Source organism: Gorilla gorilla, chromosome 22 (genome assembly GCF_029281585.2).
Source record: "Gorilla gorilla gorilla isolate KB3781 chromosome 22, NHGRI_mGorGor1-v2.1_pri, whole genome shotgun sequence".
Classification (NCBI taxonomy): domain Eukaryota; kingdom Metazoa; phylum Chordata; class Mammalia; order Primates; family Hominidae; genus Gorilla; species Gorilla gorilla.
The window spans coordinates 3,955,314-3,982,813 of NC_073246.2; the positions used below are offsets into that span (position 1 = coordinate 3,955,314).

General features: G+C 54.2%; 1 protein-coding gene and 1 pseudogene across 35 annotated transcripts in view; one reads left to right on the top strand and one right to left on the bottom strand.

The window, feature by feature from the left end:
- LOC134757875 (uncharacterized) overlaps positions 1-27,500 on the top strand; it is a 364,684-nt gene that overhangs the window by 209,144 nt on the left and 128,040 nt on the right. For 33 of the 35 annotated variants that reach the window (XM_063702635.1, XM_063702659.1, XM_063702650.1 and 30 more), the window contains 3 exons: positions 1,966-2,062; positions 2,188-2,811; positions 3,057-3,467. The gene's annotated coding sequence lies outside the window, so the exon portion shown is untranslated. The remainder of the gene's footprint in view (positions 1-1,965; positions 2,063-2,187; positions 2,812-3,056; positions 3,468-27,500) is intronic. The other 2 variants (XM_063702644.1, XM_063702660.1) reach the window with 2 other exon arrangements.
- Positions 10,925-17,228, bottom strand: LOC134757867 (cell division cycle protein 27 homolog; annotated as a pseudogene).

A 27,500-nucleotide genomic window follows, 5' to 3' on the forward strand; every position in this document is an offset into this window, starting at 1 on the left:
CGTGAGACTTAGCCGGTGTCTCGCCGTGTCCCGGGTCGACCAGCCGGCCTTCTCGACCGAACGGCGGGCAGGAGTGCCCGACCCGGGCCCGGAACGTCCGCGTCCCGGTCGGAACCTCCGGGATCGACCGGCTGCCGCCCGCGAGCTCCGGACTTAGCCGGCGGCTCGCCGCTGAACGCTGCGGCGCACCGATGCGAGGGTGTCGATTCCCGTTCAAGCGCCGGCGGTCTTCACCGGCCTCGGCCTTCGGTGGAGCTGGGACCACGCGGAACTCCCTCTCCTACATTTTTTTCAGCCCCACTGCGAGTTTGCGTCCGCGGGACTTTTAAGAGGGAGTCACTGCTGCCGTCAGTCGGTAATACTTCCTCCTTTTTAGCTTTTTGGTTTTGTCTTGCGTTTTTTTTTTTCCTTTCTTTTTCTTTTTCTTTCTTTCTCTCTCTCTCTCTCTCTCTCTCTCTCTCTCTCTCTCTCTCTCCCTCCCTCCCTCCCTCCCTCCCTCCCTCCCTCCCCCCACCCTCCCTCCCTCCCTCCCCCCACCCTCCCTCCCTCCCTCCCCCCACCCTCCCTCCCTCCCCCCTCCCTCCCTCCCTCCCTCCCTCCCCCCCTCCCCCCGCTCCCTCTCTCTCTCTTTCCTTCCTTGGTGCCTTCTCGGCTCACTGCTGCCGCTGCCTGTGCCTCCACGGTTCAAGCAAACAGCAATTTTTGTATTTCGAGTAAAGACGGGATTTCACCATATTGGCCGGGCCGGTCTCGAACTCCCGACCTAGTGATCCGCCCGCCTCGGCCTCCCAAAGACTGCTGGGAGTACAGGCGTGAGCCACCACGCCCGGCCGATTCCTTCCTTTTTTTCAATCTTATTTTCTGAACGCTGCCGTGTGTGTATGAACATACATTTACACACACACAGTGATAAAACTATGTAAATGATACTTCCATAATACGTTTATATTATGTTACTTTTAATGGATGAATATGTATTAAAAACCCATTTCATTTACATACACGTGTGTATGTATATCCTTCCTCCCTCCCTTCCTTCCATTTATTATTTGTTAATACTTTTCGTGTATTTATGTTCTTTTCTTTTGGGGCTGGCCCGCCTGGTCTTCTCACTCTGGGCTCTGGTGACCTCAGCCTCCCAAATACCTGGGACTACAGGGATCTCTTCAGCCCGGGAGGGAGAGGCTAACGTGGGCTGTGATGGCGCACTTCCACTCCAGCTTACGTGAGGTGGGGTGGGGTGCGGGTGGGGTGGGGTGCAGAGAAAACAATTGATTGCGATCTTAATTGCCTTTTAGCTTCATTCATACCCTCTTATTTGCTTGTTTATTCTCATGGGTTATTCTATGTCATTGTCATGTTCATCGTTTGCTTGCCTGCTTCCTTGCTTGTTTATTTCCTTCCCTCCCTCCCTCCCTCCCTCCCTCCCTCCCTCCCTCCCTCCCTCCCTCCCTCCCTTACTGGCAGGGTCTTCCTCTGCCTCTGCCGCCCAGGATCACCCCAACCTCAACGCTTTGGACCGACCGAACGGTCGTCCTGCCTCTGATCCCTCCCATCCCCATTACCTGAGACTACAGGCACGCACCACCACACCGGTTGACTTTTAGGTGGTTTCTCATGTTTTCCGTAGGTTGGTAGGTATGTATGTATGTGTGTAGGTAGGTATGTATGTATGTACGTATGTATGTATGTATGTATGTGAGTGAGACGGGTTTCGGGGTTCTATCATGTTGCCCACGCTGGTCTCGAACTCCTCTTCTCACGCAATCCGCCTGCCTGCCTCGGCCGCCCACACTGCTGCTATGACAGGCGTGAGACACTGCACCTGGCTCATTCTATAGTTGCCTGCCTGCCTGCCTGTCTATCAATCGTCTTCTTTTGAGGACGGATGTGCTCTCGCTTTGGTGTCCATGCTCTGGGCACACGTGATCTCTTTTTAAACTTCTATGATGATTATTATTGTAGGTGTCATCTCACATGTCCGAGTGATCGCAAACTTTTAGGCTCCAGAGATCCTCCCGCATCGGCCTCCCGGAGTGCTGTGATGACACGCGTGGGCACGGTACGCTCTGGTCATGTTTGTCATGGGTCGGTTCTTTCCGTGTTTGATACGGGGACTGCGAACAAATAAAATGTGGAGACGCGTCTCACCGATCCGCCTTTTCTTTTTTTTTCTTTTCTCCTTAGACGGAGTTTCACTCTTGTCGCCCAGGGTGGAGGACGATGGCGCGATGTCGGCTCACCGCACCCTCCGCCTCCCAGGTTCGAGTGATTCTCCTGCCTCAGCCTTCACGAGTAGCTGGAATGACAGCAATGAGCCATCGTGCCCGGCTAGGTTTTCTAGTTTTAGTACACATGGGGTTTCTCCATCTTAGTCAGGCTGGTCTTCAACTTCCGACCGTTGGAGAATTTTAACTTTCTTGGTGGTTGTTTTTCTTTTCTTTTCTCTTCTTTTCTTTTCTTTTCTTTCCTTCTCCTTCCCCCCCCCACCCCCCCTTGTCCTCCTCCTCCTCCTCCTCCTCCTCCTCCTCCTCCTCCTCCTCCTCCTCCTCCTCCTCCTCCTCCTGCTCTTTCATTTCTTTCAGCTGGGCTCTCCTACTTGTGTTGCTCTGTTACTCACGCTGGTCTCAAACTCCTGGCCTTGACACTTCTCCCGTCACATCCGCCGTCTGGTTGTTGAAATGAGCATCTCTCGTCAAATGGAAAAGATGAAAGAAATAAACACGAAGACGAAAAGCACGGTGTGAAGGTTTCTCTTGCCGTCTCCCAGGGTGTACCTTGGACCCAGAAACACGTTGGGAGCTTGGCTGAGTGAGTGGGTTTTCGGTGCTGAAACCTCCCGAGGGCCTCCTTCCCTCTCCCCCTTGTCCCCGCTTCTCCCCCAGCCGAGGCTCCCACCGCCGCCCTGGCATTTTCCATAGGAGAGGTATGGGAGAGGACTGACGCGCCTTCCACATCTATATCCTGCCGGACGTCTCTGGCTCGGCGTGCCCCACCGGCTACCTGCCACCTTCCAGGGAGCTCTGAGGCGGATGCGCGCCCCCCTTCCCCGTCAGGTCCCGCTACCCTCCCCCGGCTGGCCGTTGCCGGGCGACCCCAGGGGAACCGCGTGGACGCTGCCTTCGGATCCTACGGCGAAGACTTCCACCGGATGCCCCCGGGTGGGCCGGATGGGATGAGACTGGACCACCCCGGACCGGTGCTGTTCTTGGGAGTGGGTTGACGTACAGGGTGGACTGGCAGCCCCAGCATTGTAAAGGGTGCACGGGTATGGAAATGTCACGTAGGATGCCCTCCTTCCCTTCGGTCTGCCTTCAGCTGCCTCAGGCGTGAAGACAACTTCCCATCGGAACCTCTTTTCTTCCCTTTCTCCAGCACGCAGATGAGACGCATGAGAGGGAGAAACAGCTCAATAGATACTGCTGACCTTCATTTGTGGAATCCTCAGTCATCTACACACAAGACAGGTGACTAGGCAGGGACACAGATCAAACACTATTTCCGGGTCCTCGTGGTGGGGATTGGTCTCTCTCTCTCTCTCTCGCACGCACGCACGCACGCACACACACACACACACACACACAGTTTCCATATCTAGTTCGCAAAGCACACTCACTTCCCCTTTTCACGGTACGCAGGCTGAGTAAAACCCACCCCACCCTCCACCCGTTGGCTGACGAAACCCCTTCTCTACAATGTATGAAAAAGATGATCTGGGCCGGGCACGCTGGCTCACGCCTGTCATTCCGGCACTTTGGGAGGCCGAGGCGGGTGGATCGCTTGGGGCCCGGAGTTCGAGACCGGGCTGGCCGACGTGGCGAAACCCCGTCTCTCTGAAAAATAGAACGATGAGCCGGGCCTGGTGGCGTGGGCTTGGAATCACGACCGCTCGGGAGACTGGGGCGGGCGAGTTGTTCCAACCGGGGAGGCCGAGGTTGCGATGAGCTGAGGTCGTGCCGTGGCAATCCAGCCTGGATGACGGAGCGAGACCCTGTCTCGATAGAATCGTGATGTTTTTAGAAGGTGAGTTGTGCGTGGTGATGGCCGCCTGGAGTCGCAGCTACTCGGGAGGCTGAGATAAGGAGAAGATCACTTGAGGCCCCACAGGTCGAGGCTTCGGTCGTCCGTGACCCACTGTATCCTGGTCAGTCACCGGTCAAGGAGATAGGCCCCCTCCCCGTTTGCTTTTCTTTTCTTCCCTTCTCTTTTCTTCTCTTTTCTTTTTTTCCTTCTTTCCTTCTTTCTTTCTTCTCTTTCTTTCTTTCTTTCTTTCTTTCTTCCTTCCTTCCCCTCTTTCTTTCCTGCCTTACTGCCTTCCTGCGTTTCTTCTTTTCTTCTTTCCTCCCTTCCTCCCTTCCTTCTTTCCTCCCGCCTCAGCCTCCCAAAGTGCTGGGATGACTGGCGTGAGGCACCATGCCTGCTTGGCCTAAAGAGACCGTCTTGGAAAGTGAGACACAGAGAGCGCCTTCCAGTGATCTCATTGACTGATTTAGAGACGGCATCTCGCTCCGTCACCCCAGCAGTGGTGCCACCATAACTCACTCCCTGCAGCGTGGACGCTCCTGGACTCGAGCGATCCTTCCACCTCAGCCTCCAGAGTACAGAACCTGGGACCGCAGGCACGCGCCACTGTGCCCACACTATTTTTAATTATTTTTTCCCCCCCGAGACAGAGTCTCCCTCTCGTGGCCTAGACTGCGGTGCGGTGGCGCCATCTTGGCTCACCGCAACCTCTGCCTCCCGGTTTCAAGCGATTCTCCTGCATCGGCCTCCTGAGTAGCTGGGATGGCGGGCATGCGCCGCCACGTCTGGCTGATTTTGTATTTTTAGTGGAGACGGGGCTTCTCCATGTTGATCGGGCTGGTCTCAAACTCCCGACCTCAGGTGATCCGCCCTCCCCGGCCTCCGGAAGTGCTGGGATGACAGGCGTGGGCCACCGCGCCCGGCCTTCATTTTTAAATGTTTTCCCACAGACGGGGTCTCATCATTTCGTTGCAACCCTCCCGCCCGGCGTCTCAAAGTGCTGGCGTGACGTGCGTGAGCCACTGCGCCTGGACTCCGGGGAATGATTCACGATCGCTGTACTCATCCTTTCTTTCTTTCTTTCTTTCTTTCTTTCTTTCTTTCTTTCTTTCTTTCTTATTTATTGATGAATTATTTTATGATTTATTTGTGTACTTATTTTCAGACGGAGTCTCGCTCTGGGCGGGGCGGGGCGAGGCGAGGCGAGGCACAGCGCATCGCTTTGGAAGCCGCGGCAACGCCTTTGAAAGCCCCATTCATATGCACAGAGCCTTATTCCCTTCCTGGAGTTGGAGCTCATGCCTTCCATAGCCTTGGGCTTCTCTCCATTCGGAAGCTTTGACAGGCGCAACCCCACCCAGAGGCTGGCTGCGGCTGAGGATTAGGGGGTGTGTTGGGGCTTGAAAAGTGGGTCCCCTAGTTTTGATACCTCAGCCGACACATCCGCCGACCACCATCGCTTTCTCGCCCTCTGAGATCCCCCGCCTCCACCGCCTTGCAGGCTCACCTCTTACTTTCATTTCTTTCTTCCTTTCTTGCGTTTGAGGAGGGGGTGCGGGAATGAGGGTGTGTGTGGGGAGGGGGTGCGGGGTGGGGACGGAGGAGAGCGTCCTAAGGGTCGATTTAGTGTCATGCCTCTTTCACCGCCACCACCGAAGCTGAAAGCAACGATCCGCTAACTACCGCGTGTTCTCATCTAGAAGTGGGAACTTACAGATGAGAGTCCTTGCATGGGCAGAACGAGGGGGACCAGGGACGCGGAAGCCTGCTTGGCGGAGGAGGGGTGCAAGGAGAGACACCTTCAGGAAAAAAAACAAAACACGAATACTGTCGGACACAGCACTGACTACCCGGGTGATGAAATCATCTGCACACTGAACACCCCCGTCACAAGTTTACCTATGTAACAATCTTGCTCATGTATGCTTGAACCACAAATAAAAGGGGGGGGAGAGAGAGACAGAGAGAGAGAGAGAGGTAAAACGAAACACCACCTCCTTGACCTGAGTCAGGGGGTTTCTGGCCTTTTGGGAGAACGTTCAACAACAATGCAGTATTTGGGCCTGTTCTTTTGTTTTTCTTCTTTTCTTTCTTTTTTTTGGACTGAGTCTCTCTCGCTCTGTCACCCAGGCTGCGGTGCAGTGGCGCTCTCTCGGCTCACTGAAACCTCTGCTTCCCGGGTTCCAGTGATTCTTCTCCGGGTAGCTGGGATTACAGGCGCGCACCATGACGGCCGGCTCGTATTTCTATTTTTAGTAGAGACGGGGTTTCTCCATGTTGGCCATGCTGGTCTCGAACTCCTGACCTCAAATGATCCGCCTTCCTGGGCCTCCCAAGGTGCTGGGACGACAGGCCTGTGCCGCCGGGATTTCAGCCTTTAAAAGTGCGGGCCCTGCCAACTTTCGCTGCGGCCCTTACGCTCAGAATGACGTGTCCTCTCTGCCCTAGGTTGACTCCTTGAGTCCCCTAGGCCATTGCACTGTAGCCTGGGCAGCAAGAGCCAAACTCCGTTCCCCCACCTCCCCACGCAAAAACTAACTAACTAACTAAACTAACTAACTAACTAAAATCTCTACACGTCACCTCTAAGTGTGTGTTCCCGTGAGTGATTTCTAAGAAATGGCACTGTACACTGAACGCAGTGGCTCACGTCTGTCATCCCGAGGTCAGGAGTTCGAGACCAGCCCGGCCAACGTGGTGAAACCCCGTCTCTACTGAAAATACGAAATTCAGTCAGGCGCCGTGGGGCAGGCACCTGTCATCCCAGCTACTCGGGAGGCTGGGGCGGAAGAATTGCTTGAACCTGGCAGGCAGAGGTTGCAGTGACCCAAGATCGCGCCACTGCACTACAGCCTGGGCGACAGAGTGAGACTCAGTCTCCAGATAAATACATACATACATACATACATACATACATACATACATACATACATACATACATCATACAAGAAAGACAAAAAGAAAAGAAAGAGAAAATGAAAGAAAAGGCACTGTATCGCTACTGGGCTAGGACCTTCTCTCTGTCTGTTTCTCTCTGTTCGTCTCTGTCTTTCTCTCTGTGTCTCTTTCTCTGTCTGTCTGTCTGTCTGTCTCTTTCTTTCTCTCTGTCTCTGTCTTTGTCTCTCTCTCTCCCTCTCTACCTGTCTCACTGTGTCTGTCTTCTGTCTTACTCTCTTTCTCTCCCCGTCTGTCTCTCTCTCTCTCTCCCTCCCTGTCTGTTTCTCTCTCTCTCTTTATGTCTGTTTCTGTCTCTCTCTGTCTCTTTCTCTGTCTGTCTGCCCCTCTCTTTCTTTTTCTGTGTCTCTCTGTCTGTCTGTCTCTCTCTCTCTCTCTGTGACTATCTTCTGTCTTACTCTCTTTCTCTGCCTGTCTGTCTGTCTCTCTCTGTCTCTCCCTCCCTTTCTGTTTCTCTCTCTCTCCCTCTCTCGCTCTCTCTGTCTTTCTCTCTTTCTGTCTGTTTCTCTGTCTCTCTCTGTCCGTCTCTGTCTTTTTCTATCTGTCTGTCTCTCTCTTTCTTTCTGTCTGTCTCTGTCTCTCTCTCTCTCTCTCTGCTTGTCTCTCTCACTGTGTCTGTCTTCTGTCTTACTCTCCTTCTCTGCCTGTCCATCTGTCTGTCTGTCTGTCTCTCTCTCTCTCTCCCTCCCTTTCTGTTTCTCTCTCTCTCGCTCTCTCTCTGCCTGTTTCTCTCTTTCTCTGTCGGTCTCTGTCTGTCTCTTTCTCTCTGTCTCTGTCTCTCTCTCTCTCTGCCTGTCTCACTGTGTCTGTCTTCTGCCTTATTCTCTTTCTCTCTCTGTCTGTCTCTCTCTCTCCCTTCCTGTCTGTTTCTCTCTCTCTCTCTTTCTGCCTCTTTCTCTCTGTCTGTCTCTGTCTTTCTCTGTCTGTCTGCCTCTCTCTTTCTTTTTCTGCGTCTCTCTGTCTCTCTCTCTCTGTTCCTATCTTCTGTCTTACTCTGTTTCTCTGCCTGCCTGTCTGTCTGTCTGTCTGTCTCTCTTTCTGTCTTTCTCCCTCCCTTTCTCTTTCTCTCTCTCTGTCTGTCTCTCTTTCTGTCTGTTTCTCTCTGTCTCTCTGTCCATCTCTCTTTCTCTGTCTCCCTCTTTCTCTCTGTCTCTGCCTCTCTCTCGCTCTCTCTCTGTCTCTCTCACTGTGTGTGACTGTCTTCTGTCTTACTCTCCTTCTCTGCCTGTCCGTCTGTCTGTCTGTCTCTCCCTCTCTCTCCCTCCCTTTCTGTTTCTCTCTCTCTCTCTTTCTGTCTGTTTCTCTCTTTCTCTCTCTGTCTGTCTCTCTCTTTCTTTTTCTCTGTCTCTCTCTGCGTCTGTCTCTCTGTCTGTGCCTATCTTCTGTCTTACTCTCTTTCTCTGCCTGTCTGTCTGTCTCTCTCTCTCTGTCTGTCTCCCTCCCTCCCTCCCTCCCTGTCTGTCTGTTTCTCTCTCTGTCTCTCTCTCTCTGTCCATCTCTGTCTGTCTCTTTCTCTTTCTCTCTCTTTCTTTCTCTCTGTCTCTGTCTCTCTCTCTCTCTCTCTGCCTGTCTCTCTCACTGTGTCTGTCTTCTGTCTTACTCTCTTTCTCTGCCTGCCTGTCTTTCTGTCTGTCTGGCTCTCTCCCTCCATGTGTCTCTCTCTCTCTCACTCACTCTCTCTCCGTCTCTCTCTCTTTCTGTCTGTTTCTCTCTGTCTCTGTCTGTCTGTCTGTCTGTCTCTCTCTCTGTTTGTCTTTCTCCCTCCCTGTCTGTCTCTCTCTCTCTCTCTCTGTCTCTGTCTCTCTCTCTTTCTCTTTCTGTCTGTTTCTCTCTATCTCTCGCCGTCCATCTCTGTCTTTCTATGTCTCTCTCTTTCTCTGTCAGTCCGTCAGACACCCCCGTGCCGGGTAGGGCCCTGCCCCTTCCACGAAAGTGAGAAGCGCGTGCTTCGGTGCTTAGAGAGGCCGAGAGGAATCTAGACAGACGGGCCTTGCTGGGCTTCCCCACTCGGTGTATGATTTCGGGAGGTCGAGGCCGGGTCCCCGCTTGGATGCGAGGGGCATTTTCAGACTTTTCTCTCGGTCACGTCTGGCGTCCGGACTTCTCCTATTTCCCTGATAAGCTCCTCGACTTAAACATAAACGGTTAAGGCCGGACCCAACACGGCGAAACCCCGTCTCTACTAAAACTACAAAGCCGAGTCGGGAGCGGCGGGGCAGGCCCCTGTAATGCCAGCTCCTCGGGAGGCTGAGGCGGGAAAATCGCTTGAACCTGGGAGGCGGAGGCTGCAGGGAGCCGAGATCGCGCCACTGCACTATGGCCCAGGCTGTAGAGTGAGTGAGACTCTGTCTCTAAATAAATAAGCAAATTCATGAATTCATTAATTCTTTTCCCTGCTGACGGACATTCGCAGGCATCGGTTGTCTTCGGGCATCACCTAGCGGCCACTGTTATTGAAAGTCGAGGTGACACGGAGGGAGGTCTCGCCGACTTCACCGAGCCTGGGGCAACGGGTTTCTCTCTCTCCCTTCTGGAGGCCCCTCCCTCTCTCCCTCGTTGCCTAGGGAACCTCCGCCCTGGCGGGGGCCCTATTGTTCTTTGATCGGCGCTTTAGTTTTCTTTGTGTTTTGGCGCCTAGACTCTTCTACTTGGGCTTTGGGAAGGGTCAGTTTAATTTTCAAGTTGCCCCCCGGCTCCCCCCACTACCCACCTCCCTTCACCTTAATTTAGTGAGTCGGTTAGGTGGGTTTCCCCCAAAACCCCCACCCCCCCGCCTCCCAACACCCCGCTTGGAAGCCTTCCAGAGCCACCCCGGTGTGCCTCCGTCTTCTCTGCCCTTCCCCCACCCCTTGCCGGCGATCTCATTCTTGCCAGGCTGACATTTGCATCGGTGGGCGTCAGGCCTCACTCAGGGGCCACCGTTTTGGAAGATGGGGGGCGGCACGGTCCCACTTCCCCAGAGGCAGCTTGGGCCGATGGCATAGCCCTTGACCCGCGTGGGCAAGCGGGCGGGTCTGCAGTTGTGGGGCTTTTCCCCCCGCTTTCCGCCTCAGGCCTCCCTCCCTAGGAAAGCTTCACCCTGGCTGGGTCTCCGTCACCTTTTATCATGATGTTTTAGTTTCTCCGCCCTCCGGCCAGCATAGTTTCACAATGCGAAGGGCGTCACAGCTCTAGTGTGGGCCCTCTTAGTACTTGCCCAAAATAGAAACGCTTTCTGAAAACTAATAACTTTGCTCACTTAAGATTTCCAGGGACGGTGCCTTGGCCCGTGTTTCTTGGCTTGTTTTGTTTTGTTTTGTTTTGTTTTGTTTTGTTTTGTTTTGTTCGTGTTTTTCCTTTCTGGTATGTATTTCTTTTCAAGTGAAGTAGAAATCCCCAGTTTTCAGGAGGACGTCTATTTTCCCCAAGACATGTTAGCTGCTGTTTTTTCCTGTTGTTAACTAGCGCTTTTGTGAATCCCTCAACGTGCAGTGAGAGCCGGTTGATGTTTACTATACTTCATCATGACATCTTATTTTCTAGAAATCCGTAGGCGAATGCTGCTGCTGCTCTTGTTGCTGTTGTTGTTGTCGTTGCTGTTGTCGTTGTCGTTGTTGTTGTTGTTGTTGTTGTTGTTGTTTTCAAAGTATACCCCGGCCACCGTTTATGGGATCAAAAGCACTATAAAATATGTGTGATTATTTCTTGAGCACGCCCTTCCTCCCCCTCTCTCTGTCTGTCTGTCTGTCTCTGTCTCTCTCTTTCTCTGTCTGTCTTCTCTCTCTGTGTGTGTGTCTCTCTCTCTCTGCCTGTCTGTTTCTCTCTCTCTGTCTCTCTCTGCCTGTCTGTTTCTCTCGCTCTGTCTCTCTCTCTCTGCCTGTCTCTCTCACTGTGTCTGTCTTCTGTCTTACTCCCTTTCTCTGCCTGCCTGTCTCTCTCACTCTCTGTCTCTGCGTCTATCTCTCTCTTTCTGTCTGTTTCTCTCTGTCCGTCTCTGTCTCTCTCTGTCTGTCTCTTTGTATTTCTTTCTCTCTGTCTCTGTCTCTCTCACTGTCTGTCTTCTGTCTTAGTCTCTCTCTCTCCCTGTCTGTCTGTTTGTCTCTCTCTCTCTCCCTGTTTCTCTCTCTCTCTCTCTCTCTGTCTTTGTCTTTCTTTCTCTCTGTCTCTGTCTCTCTCACTGTGTCTGTCTTCTGTCTTAGTCTCTCTCTCCCTGTCTGTCTGTTTGTCTCTCTCTCTCTCCCTGTTTCTCTCTCTCTCTCTCTCTGTCTTTGTCTTTCTTTCTCTCTGTCTCTGTCTCTCTCACTGTGTCTGTCTTCTGTCTTAGTCTCTCTCTCCCTGTCTGTCTGTTTGTCTCTCTCTCTCTCTCCCTGTCTGTTTCTCTCTCTCTCTGGCTTTGTCTTTCTTTCTCTCTGTCTCTGTCTCTGTCTCTGTCTCTCTCTCTCTCTCTCTCTCTCTCTCTCTCTCTGTCTGTCTTGTGTCTTACTGTCTTTCTCTGCCTGTCTGTCTGTCTGTCTCTGTCTGTCTCTCTCTCTCTCTCCCCCTGTCGGCTGTTTCTCTGTCCCTGTCTGTGTCTCTCTTTCTGTCTGTTTCTCTCTGTCTGTCTTTCTCTCTCTGTCTCTTTCTCTCTGTCTGTCTCTTTCTCTCTGTCTCTCTCTGTCTCTCTCTCTGTGGGTGTGGGTGTGTGTGTGCATGTGTCTGCCTTCTGTCTTACTCTCTTTCTCTGCCTGTCTGTCTGCCTGTCTGTTTGTCTCTCTCTCTCTCTGCCTGTCTCTCTCCCTTCCTGTCTCTGTTTCTCTCTCTTTCTGTTTCTCTCTGTCTCTGTCCATCTCTGTCTTTCTCCGTCTGTCTCTTTATCTGTCTCTCTCTCTTTCTGTCTTTCTCTCTTTGTGTATCGTTGTCTCTCTCTGTCTGTCTCTCTCTGTCTCTGTCTCTGTCTCTCTCTCTCTCTCTGTCTCGGTCTCTGGCTCTCGCTCTCTCCCGCCCTCTCTTTTTTTTTGCAAAATAAGCTCAAGTACATCTAATCTGATCCATTACCAAGGCCTGAATTCTTCACTTCTGACATCCCAGATTTGATCTCCCTACAGAATGCTGTACAGAACGGGCGAGTTGATTTCTGGACTTGGATACCTCATAGATACTACATATGAATAAAGATCCAACCCTAAAATCTGGGGTGGCTTCTCCCTCAACTGTCTCGAAAAATCGTACCTCTGTTCCCCTAGGATGCCGGAAGGGTTTTCTCAATGTGCATCTGCCCATGTCCTAAGTGATCTGTGACCGAGCCCTGTCCGTTCTGTCTCAAATATGTATGTGCAAACACTTCTCTCCATTTCCACAACTACCCACGGCCCCTTGTGGAACCACTGGCTCTTTGAAAAAAATCCCAGAAGTGGTTTTGGCTTTCTGGCTAGGAGGCCTAAGCCTGCTGAGAACTTTCCTGCCCAGGATCCTGTGTGAACAAAAGTGCCTCTGCTGGGAGCTGGGATCCTTGGGACCATGCTTGCTAGCGCTGGATGAGTCTCTGGAAGGATGCACGGGACTCCGCAAAGCTGACCTGTCCCACCGAGGTCAAATGGATACCTCTGCATTGGCCCGAGGCCTCCAAAGTACATCACCGTCACCAACCGTCACCGTCAGCATCCTTGTGAGCCTGCCCAAGGCCCCGCCTCCGGGGAGACTCTCGGGAGCCCGGCCTTCGTCGGCTAAAGAAGTCCAAAGGGATGGTGACTTCCACCCACAAGGTCCCCACTGAACGGCGAAGATGTGGAGCGTAGGTCAGAGAGGGGACCAGGAGGGGAGACGTCCTGACAGGCGATGAGTTCCCTAGGCTCTGGCCACCCCACCCACGTCCCACGTCCCACGTCCCGGGCACCCGCGGGACACCGCCGCTTTATCCCCTCCTCTGTCCGCAGCCGGCCCCACCCCACCACGCAACCCACGCACACACGCTGGAGGTTCCAAAAGCACACGGTGTGAATAGAGCCTGACGGAGCGAGAGCCCATTTCACGAGGTGGGAGGGGTGGGGGTGGGGTGGGGTGGGGTTTGTGGGGTCTGTGGAGAGCCCGATTCTCCCTCTTGGGTGGCTACAGGCTAGAAATGAATATCGCTTCTTGGGCGGAGGGGCTTCTTTAGGCCATCACCGCTTGCGGGACTGCCTCTCAAACCCTCCCTTGAGGCCACAAAATAGATTCCACCCCACCCGTCGACGTTTCCCCCCGGGTGCTGGATGTATCCTGTCAAGAGACCTGAGCCTGACACCGTCGAATTAAACACCTTTACCGGCTTTGTGTGTTTGTTTGTTTCTGAGATGGAGTCTTGCTCTGTCCCCCCAGCCTGGAGTGCAGTGGCGTGATCTCAGCTCACTGGAACCTCTGCCTCCTGGGTTCAAGTGATTCTCCTGTCTCAGCGCCACCATGGCCGCCTCATTTTTTTTTTTTTTTTTTTTTTTTTTTTTTTTTTTTTTTAGTAGACACGGGGTTTCACCCTCTTTCATTGGTTTTCACTGGAGATTCCAGATTCGAGCCACACCTCATTCTGTGCCACAGAGAGACTTCTTTTTTTTTTTTTTTCTTTTTTTAAGCGCAACGCAACATGTCTGCCTTATTTGAGTGGCTTCATATATCATTATAATTGTGTTGTAGATGAAGAAAAGGTATTAAACACTGTGCTAATGATAGTGAAAGTGAAGACAAAAGAAAGGCTATCTATTTTGTAGTTAGAGTAAAGTTGCTCAGTATTTAGAGCTGCCTAAATACGTCAGCATTTAAACTCTTCCTAGTAAAGGCTGGCCAATCTGAATAATCCTCCTTTAAACACGATTTTTGATAGGGTTAAGATTTTTTTAAGAATGCGACTCCTGCAAAATAGCTGAACAGACAATACACATTTAAAAAAATAACAACACAAGGATCAACCAGACTTGGGAAAAAATCGAAAACGACACACGTCTTATGAAGAACTGAGTTCTTAAAATATGACGGAGAACATAGCTATCGGAAGAGAAGGCAGTATTGGCAAGTTGATTGTGACGTTGGTCAGCAGTAGCTGGCGCTGTCTTTTTGGCCATCTTTCGGGCAATGTAACTACTACAGCAAAATGAGATATGATCCATTAAACAACATATTCACAAATCAAAAAATGTTTCAGTAATATAATGCTTCAGATTTAGAAGCAAATCAAATGATAGAACTCCGCTGCTGTAGTAAGTCAGATCACCGTATCTGACAAAATAACTACCACAGGGTTATGACTTCAGAATTATACTTTCTCTTGATATTTATTTATGTATGTATTTATTTTTTTAATTTATTTCTCTTGAGACGGCGTCTCGCTCTGTCGCCCAGGCTGGGGTGCAATGGTGTGATCTCGGCTCACTGCAACCGCCACCTCTCTGGGTTCAAGCGATTCTCCTGCCTCAGCCTCCCGAGTAGCTGGGACTACAGGTGCCCGCCACCACGCCCAGCTAATCTTTATACTTTTAATAGAGACGGGGTTTCACCGTGTTGGCCCGGATGGTCTCGATCTCTTGACCTCGTGACCCGCCCGCCTCGGCCTCCCAAAGTGCTGGGATGACAGGCGTGAGCCACTGCGCCCGGCCTTCTCTTGACGTTTAAAACTATGAAGTCAGTCCAGAAAAATGCAATAAATGTCAACGGTGAGTATGGTGTTGAGGCAGAAGTAGGACCACGCATGTTCATATCGTATTCCGTTGATCACAATATGACCTAGGGAGTAATTTCCTATGTGCCTACTTATACACGAGTACAAAAGGGTAAAACGGAGAGACTGCTAAATTAAAGGGTACGTGAAGTTCTTAATAGTCACTCCGTAAACTGGAACGCTGTCAAAAAGCGGCAGCTAGTGAATTGTTTCCATCTATTTTTCTATTATCCAATAAGTGAACTATGCTATTCCTTTCCAATCTCCCAAGCACTTCTTGTCCCCATCACCACTTCGGTGCTCGAAGAAAAGGTAACAAATCAAGTAACACAACTAAAGAAACACACACACAAACCAAAGACAGCTACGGTGTCTGCAAAAAAGCTTGCTAGAAGACTGAAACTGTTGAGTATAAGGATCTGGTATTCTACGATCATGAGTTCATTTCAGAGTTTGTTAAAGACATACGTTTCATAAGGAAACATCTTAGTTAGAAGTTATTCAGCAGTATGTACCATCCCTAAGTATTTTTAACCAAATTCGTGACAATAAAGAGCTATCTAACCAGAAAAATTAGCGAGTACCGGCACCATCCATAAGGCTTTGTCTTTACACTTCATTACCACTTACCATGCCTTACAATGTCTAGGATTGACTCTGATAGCATTTTTAAAACCAGCTAATGCTTTGTCCAATTCTTCAGTGAAGACAAGCTCACGCCCTAATGCACTATAGGCATAAGCATCATTTGGATCCACTTCGAGAGTTCTCTGGAAGAATTGAATCGCAATATCGTGTTCCCGTTGCAGACCGAAACAGTTCCCTGCAGCACACCAGGCCTCTGGCTGGCGAATTTTTATCCATGTCTGTGAAGTCTTTGGACAGAATTGAAAGAGCAACACCTTCCGGAGGATGCCAAAGTGTGGTAGAGTAGATCTCCACGCCTTCGACTCTGTAATTCTCAATCCTTCTAACCTCTGAGAATGTTCTTTCAGCTTGCATGGACTCTGAGAGTTTAAAATAGGCCCTTCCAATTTCGCACAGTACCCAACCGGTATTGCAGTGGTGAGAAGCTAGATGGCTCAAGATATTGAGAGCTTCTTTGCCGTGGTAAGAACACAAAGCTAAATAACCTTTCTCCCTTTCACGAAGAAGGCTCATCGAGCCTTCCGCTGCTGCTTTTTGTAGATTAAAAGCCTGAATCTGAGGCGCGATTGCGACTATTTTCCCTTCTGAAATGACGGAAGAGTCCAATTTTGTCACTTCCAGGCTATCACTTATGTTCGGTGGAGTTATTCCTCCTTTCTTAGTTTTACTTTTTGTTGTTCTGTTTGGGATTTTAGGTGGAAACTTCATTTTTAATTTTCTCCTATTCTCCTCGGTTGTGGAGCTGTCACTAGTCAAGAGTCGTGAATTTCTTCGAGGCGGTGCGTTCGGGGGAGATGCCATAGTGGGGCTCAATACCTGAGGTGTTGCCCTTGTCGGCGGACCAGAACTTTGTGTTTTTGCAAGAATTGGAGTTACCTTTGGGCTCTTTCCCCTCTGCGAGAAGACAGACTGTGTTCCGGTTTGGCCGATTCTGGCAACGGACTTTTTTGAAGGGGCTCCGGTGGATGGCACGTCAATGACAGAAGGTGTCTAATACCAGTGCAGTTTTGTCAATAGGATCCGTCTCCGGGACTTGGGGTTTCTGATGGCAGAATGTCAACACTTGGGGTTAATGGACTAACAGCTGCTGGTCCTCCTAATAAAACTGCGACCAGTTTTTGGTTTATGTCGAACCTGTTTAGATCATATGGAAGTTCCTGTTCCCAGTGGGACAGTATCAGGTGAAAGGACAGCTGAATCGATAGAGGACACTGGGGAGTCTGTATTCAAGGAGTACTTTGAATTGGAAGATTCTAAATTCAATCCGTTTAATTCAACGGTGTCCTGGGCTGTTTCCGTAAGAACGGTCTCAGGCTGTCTGTGACGTGAACTAGGACGAGGCCCAAGTGTTGTGGCGCAACACTTGGACAGGCAGTTGCTAAAGCTCTCTAGAGATGTGAATCAAAATGTTTGGTCAGGATCCGGCTTTTCCCCCCTATTTCACACCATGATTCAAAGGGACACCAGAGGAAAGGATTTCAACGAAGGCTCTTTTGGTCACATTCTGATCCTTTGGCAAGCCGATCTGTCTTGCAATATACATGTCCCAACAATGGAAGGGGAAAGCGAGCTGAATCACCAAACTCAGGAACAATAATATCATCATGGCTTTTCTGCTTATGAAACACTCCACCCGATAAGATTTGTTCCCCTTCTGCAAGCTTGCTGAGATCAACACAACATTTCGCAAGCAGGTATTTGCAGTGCGGTGTAGTACAACTGTGTCCTTTCAAGAGTCTATATGTTTTATAGGCCTTTCCTGAGCGGTAAGAACAGGTCGCCAGTAAAAACAAGGCTTCTTCTGAGTGTACTTCTGCATAAAGGCGTTCTGCGAGGAAAACCGCATCTCGGTAGGCATAGTGGTTTAGTGCTTGCCATATAGCAGCCTGGACGGGTCCCTGCAGCACCGCCATCCTCGAGGCTCAGGCCCACTTTCTGCAGTGCCTCAGGCACCACCCCCCCCCCCCCCCCGCCCCGTAGCGGCTCCGGCCCGGCCAGCCCCGGCTCATTTAAAGTCACCAGCGACCGTTACCGACCGTTACCGGGGGATGGTGGGGGAGTCCGAGCCAGAATGACTTCTTTATCCTGCTGACTCGGGAAAGCCCGGCCCCTTGTGATCCATTGCAAACCGAGAGTCACCTCGTGTTTAGAACACGGATCCACTCCCAAGTTCAGTGGGGGGGGGGGGGGATGTGAGGGATGTGGCATGGAGGACGAAGGACTCTCTTCCTTCTGATTCGGTCTGCACAGTGGGGCCTAGGGCTGGAGCTCTCTCCGTGCGGACCGCTGACTCCCTCTACCTTGGGTTCCATCGGCCCCACCCTGGAACGCGGGTCTTGGCAGATTCTGGCCCTTCCTGGCCCTTCAGTCGCTGTCAGAAACCCCATCTCGTGCTCGGATGCCCCGAGTGACTGTGGCTCGCACCTCTCCGGAAACATTGGAAATCTCTCCTCTACGCGCGGCCACCTGAAACCACAGGAGCTCGGGACACACGTGCTTTCGGGAGAGAATGCTGAGAGTCTCTTGCCGACTCTCTCTTGACTTGAGTTCTTCGTGGGTGCGTGGTTAAGACGTAGTGAGACCAGATGTATTAACTCAGGCCGGGTGCTGGTGGCTCACGCCTGTAACCCCAACACTTTGGGAGGCCGAGGCCGTAGGGTCCCTCGAGGAATCGCCTAACCCTGGGGAGGTTGAGGCTGCAGTGAGTGAGCCATAATTGTGTCACTGCGCTCCAGTCTGGGCGAAAGACAGAATGAGGCCCTGCCACAGGCAGGCAGGCAGGCAGGCAGGCAGGCAGGCAGGCAGGCAGGCAGGCAGGCAGGCAGAAAGACAACAGCTGTATTATGTTCTTCTCAGGGTAGGAAGCAAAAATAACAGAATACAGCACTTAATTTTTTTTTTTCCCTTCGGACGGAGTTTCACTCTTGGTGCCCACGCTGGAGTGCAGTGGCACCATCTCGGCTCACCGCAACCTCCACCTCCCGCGTTCAAACGATTCTCCTGCCTCAGCCTCCTGAGTAGCTGGGATTACAGGCACGGGCCACCACACCCGGCTGATTTTGTATTGTTAGTAGAGACGGCATTTCTCCATGTCGGTCAGGCTGGTCTCGAACTGGCGACCCCAGTGGATCTGCCCGCCTCGGCCTCCCAAAGTGCTGGGATGACAGGCGTGAGCCATCGTGACCGGCCGGCTACATTTATTTTTTTTCTTAATTATTTTACCTTTTTTTAGTTTTCAATTTTAATCTATTTATTTATTTACATTTATTTCTTTCCTTATTTACTTATTTATTTATTTTCGAGACAGACTCTCGCTCTGTTGCCCAGGCTGGAGTGCAGCGGCGCGATCTCGGCTCACTGCAAGCTCTGCCTCCCGGGTTCATGCCATTCTCCTGCCTCAGCCTCCCGAGTAGCTGGGACTACAGGCGCCCGCCACCGTGCCTGGCTAACTTTTTGTATTTTGAGTAGAGACGGGGTTTCACTGTGGTAGCCAGGATGGTCCCGATCTCCCGATCCCGTGATCCGTCCACCTCGGCCTCCCAAAGTGCTGGGATGACAGGCGTGAGCCACCGCCCCCGGCCTATTTATCTATTTATTAACTTGGAGTCCAGGTTATGAAACCAGTTAGTTTGTGTAATTTTTTTTTTTTTTGAGACGAGGCTTCACCGTGTTGCCAAGGCTTGGACCGAGGGATCCACCGGCCCTCGGCCTCCCAAAAGTGCGGGGATGACAGGCGCGAGCCTACCGCGCCCGGACCCCCCCTTCCCCCCCTCCCCCGCTTGTCTTCCCGACAGACAGTTTCACGGCAGAGCGTTTGGCTGGCGTGTTTAAATTCATTCTAAATAGAAATTTGGGATGTCAGCTTCTGGCCTCATGGACTCTGAGCTGAGGAGTCCCCTGGTCTGTCTATCACAGGACCGTACACGTAAGGAGGAGAAAAATCGTAACGTTCAAAGTCAGTAATTTTGTGATACAGAAATACACGGATTCACCCAAAACACAGAAACCAGTCTTTTAGAAATGGCCTTAGTCCTGGTGTCCGTGACAGTGATTCTTTTCGGTTCGGACCTTGACTGAGAGAATTCCCAGTCGGTCTCTCGTCTCTGGACGGAAGTTCCAGATGATCCGATGGGTGGGGGACTTAGGCTGCCTCCCCCCAGGAGCCCTGGTCGATTAGTTGTGGGGATCGCCTTGGAGGGCGCGGTGACCCACTGTGCTGTGGGAACCTCCATCCTTCCCCCCACCCCCTCCCCAGGGGATCCCAATTCATTCCAGGCTGACACTCTCACTGGCAGACGTCGGGCATCACCTAGCGGTCACTGTTACTCTGAAGACGGAGGCCTCACAGAGGAAGGGAGCACCAGGCCGCCTGCGCACAGCCTGGGGCAACTGTGTCTTCTCTACCGCCCCCGCCCCCACCTCCAAGTTCCTCCCTCCCTTGTTGCCTAGGAAATCGCCACTTTGACGACTGGGTCTGATTGACCTTTGATCAGGCAAGAACGAACAAACAAATAAATAAATAAAATAACACCAAAGTAACTAACTAAATAAGATAAGTCAATACAATCCATTACAATACAATACAATACGATACAACACGATACGATAGGATACAGTAAATACAATACAATACAATACAATACAATACAATACAATACAATACAATACAATACAATACAATACAATACAATACAATACAATACAACACAACACAATAGGCCAGGCGCGGTGGCTCATGCCTGTCATCCCATCACTTTGGGATGCCGAGGTGGACGCATCACCTGAAGTCGGGAGTTGGAGACAAGCCCGACCAACATGGAGAAATCCCGTCTCAATTGAAAATACAAAATTAGCCGGGCGTGGTGGCACATGCCTCTAATCCCAGCTGCTAGGAAGGCTGAGGCAGGAGAATCGCTTGAACCTGGGAAGCGGAGGTGGCGGTGAGCCGAGATTGCGCCATCGCACTCCAGTCTGAGCAACAAGAGCGAAACTCCGTCTCAAAGAAATAAACTAAGATAAATAAATAAATACATAAATACATAAATTAAAATAAATAAATAAATAAATAAAATAAAATAAATAAATGGGCCCTGCGCGGTGGCTCAAGCCTGTCATCCCCTCACTTTGGGAGGCCAAGGCCGGTGGATCAAGAGGCGGTCAGACCAACAGGGCCAGTATGGTGAAACCCCGTCTCTACTCACAACACACCAAATTAGCCGGGTGCCGTGCTGTGCTGTACTGTCTGTAATCCCAGCTACTCGGGAGGCCGAGCTGAGGCAGGAGAATCGCTTGAACCTGGGAGGCGGAGGGTGCAGTGAGCCGAGATCGCGCCACTGCACCCCAGCCTGGGCGACAGAGCGAGACTCCGTCTCAAAAAAATGAAAATGAAAATAAAAATGAAATGCAACAAAATAATTAAAAAGTGAGTTTCCGGGAAAAAAGAAAAAAGGAAAAAAAAAAAAAAAGAAGAAAACAACCCCACCGTGACGTACACGTACGCCTCTCGCCTTTCCAGGCATCAGACACGTTAGGAATCATGCGTGATTTCTTTTTTTAACTTAATTTTATTTTATCATGATGATTTATGTTTCGAGACGGAGTCTCGGAGGCCCGCCCTCCCTCCGTCCCATTCCCTGGTTGCCCAGACCACCTCAGGAGACAGACCCTGGCTGGGCCAGATTGTTCTTCTCCTTGGTCAATGGTTTCCTTGTCTTTCTTCGTGTCTTTAACCCGCGTGGACGCTTCCGCTCGGGTTTTACAGATGGCAGCTCCACTTTAGGCCTTGTTGTTGTTGGGGACTTTCCTGATTCTCCCCAGATGTAGTGAAAGCAGGTAGATTTGCCTTGCCTGGACTTGCCTGGCCTTGCCTTTTCTTTCTTTCTTTATTACTTTCTCTTTTTTTTCTTCTTCTTCCTTTTTTTTTTTTTTTTTTTGAGACAGAGTTTCACTCCTGTTGCCCAGGCTAGAGGGCAATGGCGCGATCTCGGCCCACCGCACCCTCTGCCTCCCAGGTTCAAGCGATTCTCCTGGCTCAGCCTCCTGATTAGCTGGGATTATAGGCATGGGCCACCGTGCCTGGCTGATGTTTGTACTTTTAGTAGAGACGGTGTTTTTCCATGTTGGTCAGGCTGGTCTCCAACTCCGAACCTCAGGTGATCCGCCTGCCTTGGCCTCCCAAAGTGCTGGGATGACAGGCGTGAGCCGCCGCGCCCAGCCTCTCTCTCTCTCGCTTGCTTGCTTGCTTGCTTGCTTGCTTGCTTGCTTGCTTGCTTGCTTGCTTGCTTTCGTGTTTTCTTGCTTTCTTGTTTTCTTGCTTTCTTGCTTGCTTGCTTGCTTTCGTGCTTTCTTGCTTTCCTGTTTTCTTTCTTTCTTTCTTTCTTTCTTTCTTTCTTTCTTTCTTTTGTTTCTTTCTTGCTTGCTTTCTTGCTTGCTTGCTTGCTTGCTTGCTTTCGTGCTTTCCTGTTTTCTTGCTTTCTTTCTTTCTTTTGTTTCTTTCTTGCTTGCTTTCTTGCTTCCTTGTTTTCTTGCTTGCTTGCTTTTGTGCTTTCTTCTTTTCTTGCTTTCTTTCTTTCTTTGGTTTCTTTCTTACTTGCTTGCTTGCTTGCTTTCGTGCTTTCTTGTTTTCTTGCTTTCTTTCTTTCTTTTGTTTCTTGCTTGCTTGCTTTCGTGCTTTCTTGCTTGCTTTCTGTCTTTTGTTTCTTTCTTGCTTGCTTTCTTGCTTCCTTGTTTTCTTGCTTTCTTGCTTGCTTGCTTTCGTGCTTTCTTTCTTGCTTTCTTTTCTTTCTTGCTTGCTTTCTTTTCTTTTTCTTTCTTTCTTTCTTGCTTTCTTTTCATTCATTCATTCTTTCTTTCTTCTTTCTTTCTTTCTTTCTTTCTTTCTTTCTTTCTTTCTTTCTTTCTTTCTCTGTTTCTTTCTGTTTCGTCCTTTTGAGACAGAGTTTCACTCTTGTTTCCACGGCTAGAGTGCCATGGCGCGATCTTGGCTCACCGCACCTTCCGCCTCCCGGGTTCGAGCGCTTCTCCCGCCTCAGCCTCCTGATTAGCGGGGATTACAGGGAGGCACCCCCACGCCTGGCTTGGCTGATGTTTGTATTTTTAGTAGGCACGCCGTGTCTCTCCATGTGGGTCAGGCTGGTCTCCAACTCCCGACCTCATGTGATGCGCCCACCTCGGCCTCTCAAAGTGCTGGGATGACAGGCGTGGGTCACCGTGCCCAGCCTGTTGACTCGTTTCGTTTTTTTGTTTCTTTCGTTTCCATGTGTTCGCTTATATTTATCGACGTAAACGTTTGTATACATTTATATGTAAACGAAAATGTGTATCTTTACGTTGAATACGCTTGTGTATAGTAAATACGCATCGATTATGTAGAAACATACCTCTATGTGATAGATGCAGGTGTTTATTTCGCATAAATGAATACACGTCGCTCTAGAAAGAAGCGATCGCCGACAAATACGTGTATGCTTACGTATGAAAAGTGTTGTATTTATGTTTCTAAATGAACGAGTGTACGTATTTGTCTCTGTTTTCTTTCTTCCTCTCTTTTATGTTTTTCTTCCTTCCTTTCTACCTTTCTCTCCTTCTTTAGGCGTTTCTTCCTCTCTTCCTTTCCTTCTTTCTCTCTTTCTGTTCTTTTTTCTTTCGTGCTTTATTTCTCTTTCGTTCCCTGTCTTTCCTTCTTTTTTCTTTCCTCTCTGTTTCTTTTTCCCTTTTTTCCTTCGTTTCTTTCCTCATTCTTTCTCTCTTTTTCATGTGTCTTTCCTTTCCGTCTGTCTTTTAAAAATGGACTGTTTCAAAAGTTTTCTTTGCGTATCTACGTTTTTTAAACGGTCTCTCTTTTCTCCATTTTCTTCCTCCCTCCCTGCTCCCTTCCCTCCCTCCTTCCCTTTCGCCGTCTGTCTCTTTGCCCCATTCCCCCCGTCCCTCCCTCTTTCTCTCCCTCTGTCTGTCTCTGTGTGGATTCTGGAAGAGCCTACGCATTCTGCCTCTCCGTGTGTCTGCAGCGACCGGCGACCGAGTCCTTGTGTGTTCTTTCTCCCTCCCTCCCTCCCTCCCTCCCTCCCTCCCTCCCTCCCTCCCTGCTTCCGAGATGCATCTCCAAACACCCACACGCCGTGGGTTGTCTTCTGACTCTGTCGCGGTCGAGGCAGAGACCCGTTTTGGGTACCGTTTGTGTGGGGTTGGGGTAGAGGGGCTGCGTTTTTGGCCTCGGGAAGAGCTTCTCGACTCACGGTTTCGCTTTTGCGGTCCCCGGGCCGCCCTGCCATCCGGATCTGTCTCGCTGACGTTCGCGGCGGTCGTCGGGCTCCATCTGGCGGCCGCTTTTAGATCGTGCTCTCGGCTTCCGGAGCTGCGGTGGCAGCTGCCGAGGGAGGGGACCGTCCCCGCTGTGAGCTAGGCAGAGCTCCGGAAAGCCCGCGGTCGTCAGCCCGGCTGGCCCGGTGGCGCCAGAGCTGTGGCGCGTCGCTTGTGAGTCAGAGCTCTGGCGTGCAGGTTTATGTGGGGGAGAGGCTGTCGCTGCGCTTCTGGGCCCGAGCCGGGCGTGGGGCTGCCCGGGCTGGTCGACCAGCGTGCCGCAGCTCCCGAGGCCCGAGCCGCGACCCGCGGGGACCCGCCGCGCGTGGCGAGGGAGGCTGGGGACGCCCTTCCCGGCCCGGTCGCGGGTCCGTCCGCGCTCATCCTGGCCGTCTGAGGCGGTGGCCGAATTCGTTTCCGACGAGTCCCCGTGGGGAGCCGGGGACCGTCCTGCCCCCGTCCCCCGGGTGCCGGGGAGCGGTCCCCGGGCCGGGCCGCCGTCCCTCTGCCGCGATCCTTTCTGGCGAGTCCCCGTGTGGAGTCGGAGAGCGCTCCCTGAGTGCGCGTGCGGCCCGAGAGGTCGCGCCTGGCCGGCCTTCGGTCCCTCGTGTGTCCCGGTCGTAGGAGGGGCCGGCCGAAAATGCTTCCGGGTCCCGCTCTGGAGACACGGGCCGGCCCCCTGCGTGTGGCACGGGCGGCCGGGAGGGCGTCCCTGGCCCGGCGCTGCTCCCGCGTGTGTCCTGGGGTTGACCAGAGGGCCCCGGGCGCTCCGTGTGTGGCCGCGATGGTGGCGTTTTTGGGGACAGGTGTCCGTGTCGCGCGTTTCGTGGGCCGGCGGTGTGGTCGGTGACTCGACCTCCCGGCCCCGGGGGAGGTATATCCCTCACTCCGAGTCGGCATTTTGGGCCACCGGGTTATTGCTGACACGCTGTCCTCTGGCGACCTGTCGCTGGAGAGGTTGGGCCTCTGGATGCGTGCGGGGCTCTGGCCTACCGGTGACCCGGCTAGCCGGCCGTGCTCCTGCTTGAGCCGCCTGCTGGGGCCCGCGGGCCTGTGGTTCTCTCGCGCGTCCGAGCGTCCCGACTCCCGGTGCCGGCCCGGGTCCGGGTCTCTGACCCACCCGGGGGGCGGCGGGGAAGGCGGCGGGGGCCACCCTGCCCCCGTGCGCTCTCCGCTGCGGGCGCCCGGGGCGGCTGCGACAACCCCACCCCGCTGGCTCCGTGCCGTGCGTGTCAGGCGTTCTCGTCTCCGCTGGGTTGTCCGCCGCCCCTTCCCCGGGGTGGGGAGTTGGCCGGGGCCGATCGGCTGGTCTGGCTGGCCGGCCGGCCGGGTGGCCGACCTCCGCTCCCGGGGGGCTCTTCGCGATCGATGTGGTGACGTCATGCTCTCCCGGGCCGGGTCCGAGCCGCGCCGGGCGAGGGGCGGACGTTCGTGGCGAACGGGTCCGTTCTTCTCGCTCCGCCCCGCGGGGGCCCCTCGTCTCTCCTCTCCCCGCCTGCGGGTGGTGCGTGTGGGAAGGCGTGGGGTGCGGAACCCGGCCTGACCTCGGCGTCCCGCCCGCCGCCTTCTGCGTCGCGGGACGGGTCGGCGGGGTCCTCTGACGCGGCAGACACCCCTCGCTGTCGCCTCCCGTGGTTGTCGACTTGCGGGCGGGCCCCCTCCGCGGCGGTGGGGGTGCCGTCCCGCCGGCCCGTCGTGCTGCCCTCTCCGGGGGTTTGCTCGAGCGTCGGCTCCGCCTGGGCCCTTGCGGTGCTCCTGGAGCGCTCCGGGTTGTCCCTCAGGTGCCCGAGGCCGAGCGGTGGTGTGTCGTTCCCGCCCCCAGTGCCCCCCTCCTCCGGTCGCCACCGCGGTGTCCGCGCGTGGGTCCTGAGGGAGCTCGTAGGTGTGGGGTTCGAGGCGGTTGAGTGAGACGAGACGCGCCCCTCCCACGCGGGGAAGGGCGCCCGCCTGGTCCGGCGAGTGCACGTCCCGTGCTCCCCTTTGGCGGGTGCGCGCGGGCCGTGTGAGCGATCGCGGTGGGTTCGGGCCGGTGACGCGTGCGCCGGCTGGCCGCCGAGGGGCTGCCGTTCCGCCTCCGACCGGTCGTGTGTGGGTTGACTTCGGAGGTGCTTTGCCTCGGAAGGAAGGAGGTGGGGGGACGGGGGGGGCCTCGTGGGGTTGCGCGCACGCGCGCACCGGCCGAGCCCCCGCCCTGACCGCGAACGCTCAAGGTGGCCGCACGCAGGTGTTTCCTCGTACCGCAGGCCCTCTCCCTTCCCCAGGCGTCCCTCGGCGCCTCTGCGGGCCCGAGGAGGGGTGGCTGGCGGTTGGGGAGTGTGACCCACCCTCGGTGAGAAAGCCTTCTCTAGCGATCCGAGAGGTGTGCCTTGGGGTACCGGATCCCCCGGACTGCCGCCTCTGTCTCTGCCTCTGTTATGGTAGCGCTGCCGTAGCGACTCGCTCGCAGAGGACCCTCCTCCGCTTCCCCCTCGACGGGGTTGAGGGGGGAGAGCGAGGGTTCCGCCGGCCACCGCGGTGGTGGCCGAGCGCGGCTCGTCGCCTACTGTGGCCCGCGCCTCCCCCTTCCGAGTCGGGGGAGGATCCCGCCGGGCCGGGCCCGGCGTCCTGGCGGGTTGGGACGTGGCGGCCGGCGAGCGGTGGTGGGTGTGTGCTGCGCGGTGTACCGTCCGGCGCGTGAGTCCCTCCGCCGTGAGTCGGCTCTCCGCCCGCTCCCCTGCCGAGTCGTGACCGGTGTCGGCGACCGCGTTTTGCGTGGCGTGGGGTCGGGCCGCCTGGGCCCTGGGAAAGCGTCCCGCGGTGGGGGCGCGCCGGTCTCCCGGAGCGGGGCCGGGCCGGAGGATGGACGAGAATCACGAGCGATGGTGGTGCTGGCGTTGGGTTCGTGGCTGCGGTCGCTTCGGGGTCCCCGGTGGCGGGACCCCGGGGCTCGCGAGGCGGATCTCGGTGGGGGGGCCGAGGGCCGTCCGGCGTCCCAGGCGGGGCGCCGCGGGACCGCCCTCGTGTCTGTGGCGGTGGGATCCCGCGGCCGTGTTTTCCTGGTGGCCCGGCCGTACCCGAGGTTTCTCCCCCGAGCCGCCGCCTCTGTGGGCTCCTGGGTGCCCTTGCCCGTCTGTGCCCTCTTCCCTGCCCGCCGCCTGCCGATTCCCCTCTTCTCCCCGAGCGGCTCACCGGCTTCCCGTCGGTTGGCGGCCCCGCCTGGGACCGAACCAGGCACCGCCTCGTGGGGCGCCGCCACCGGCCACTGGTTGGCCCGGTGTCCGCGTCCCCCGGCGCGCGCCTTCGGGACCGGGTCGGTGGCGCCCCGCGTTGGGGCCCGGTGGGCTTCCCGGAGGGTTTCGGGGGTCGGCCTGCAGCGCGTGCGGGGCGAGAGAGGGTTCCGGGGAACCGGCCGCGACTGCGGCGGCGGTGGGGGGGAGCCGCGGGGGTCGCCGAGGGCCGGTTGGCCGCTCCGGGTGCCGCGCGGGGCCGCCTTCGCGCTCGGAGGGTGCCGGCGGTGAGACCCCCGCCTGTGTCCCGGCCGCGGTCGGCTGCGCTCGAGGGGTCACGTGGCGTCCCCCTTCCCCGCCGGCCGCCTTTCTCGCGCCTTCCCCGTCGCCTCGGCCTCCTCGCCCGTGGTCTCTCGTCTTCTCCCGGCCCGCTCTTCCGAACCGGGTCGGCGCGTCCCCCGGGTGCGCCTCGCTTCCCGGGCCTGCCGCGGCCCTTCCCTGAGGCGTCCGTCCCGGGCGTCGGCGTCGGGGAGAGCCCGTCCTCCCCGCGTGGCGTTGCCCCGTTCGGCGCGCGCGTGCGCCCGAGCGCGGCCCGGTGGTCCCTCCCGGACAGGCGTTCGTGCGATGTGTGGCGCAGGTCGACCCTCCGCCTTGCCGGTCGCTCGCCCTCTCCCCGGGTCGGGGGGTGGGGCCCGGGCCGGGGCCTCGGCCCCGGTCGCGGTCCCTCGTCC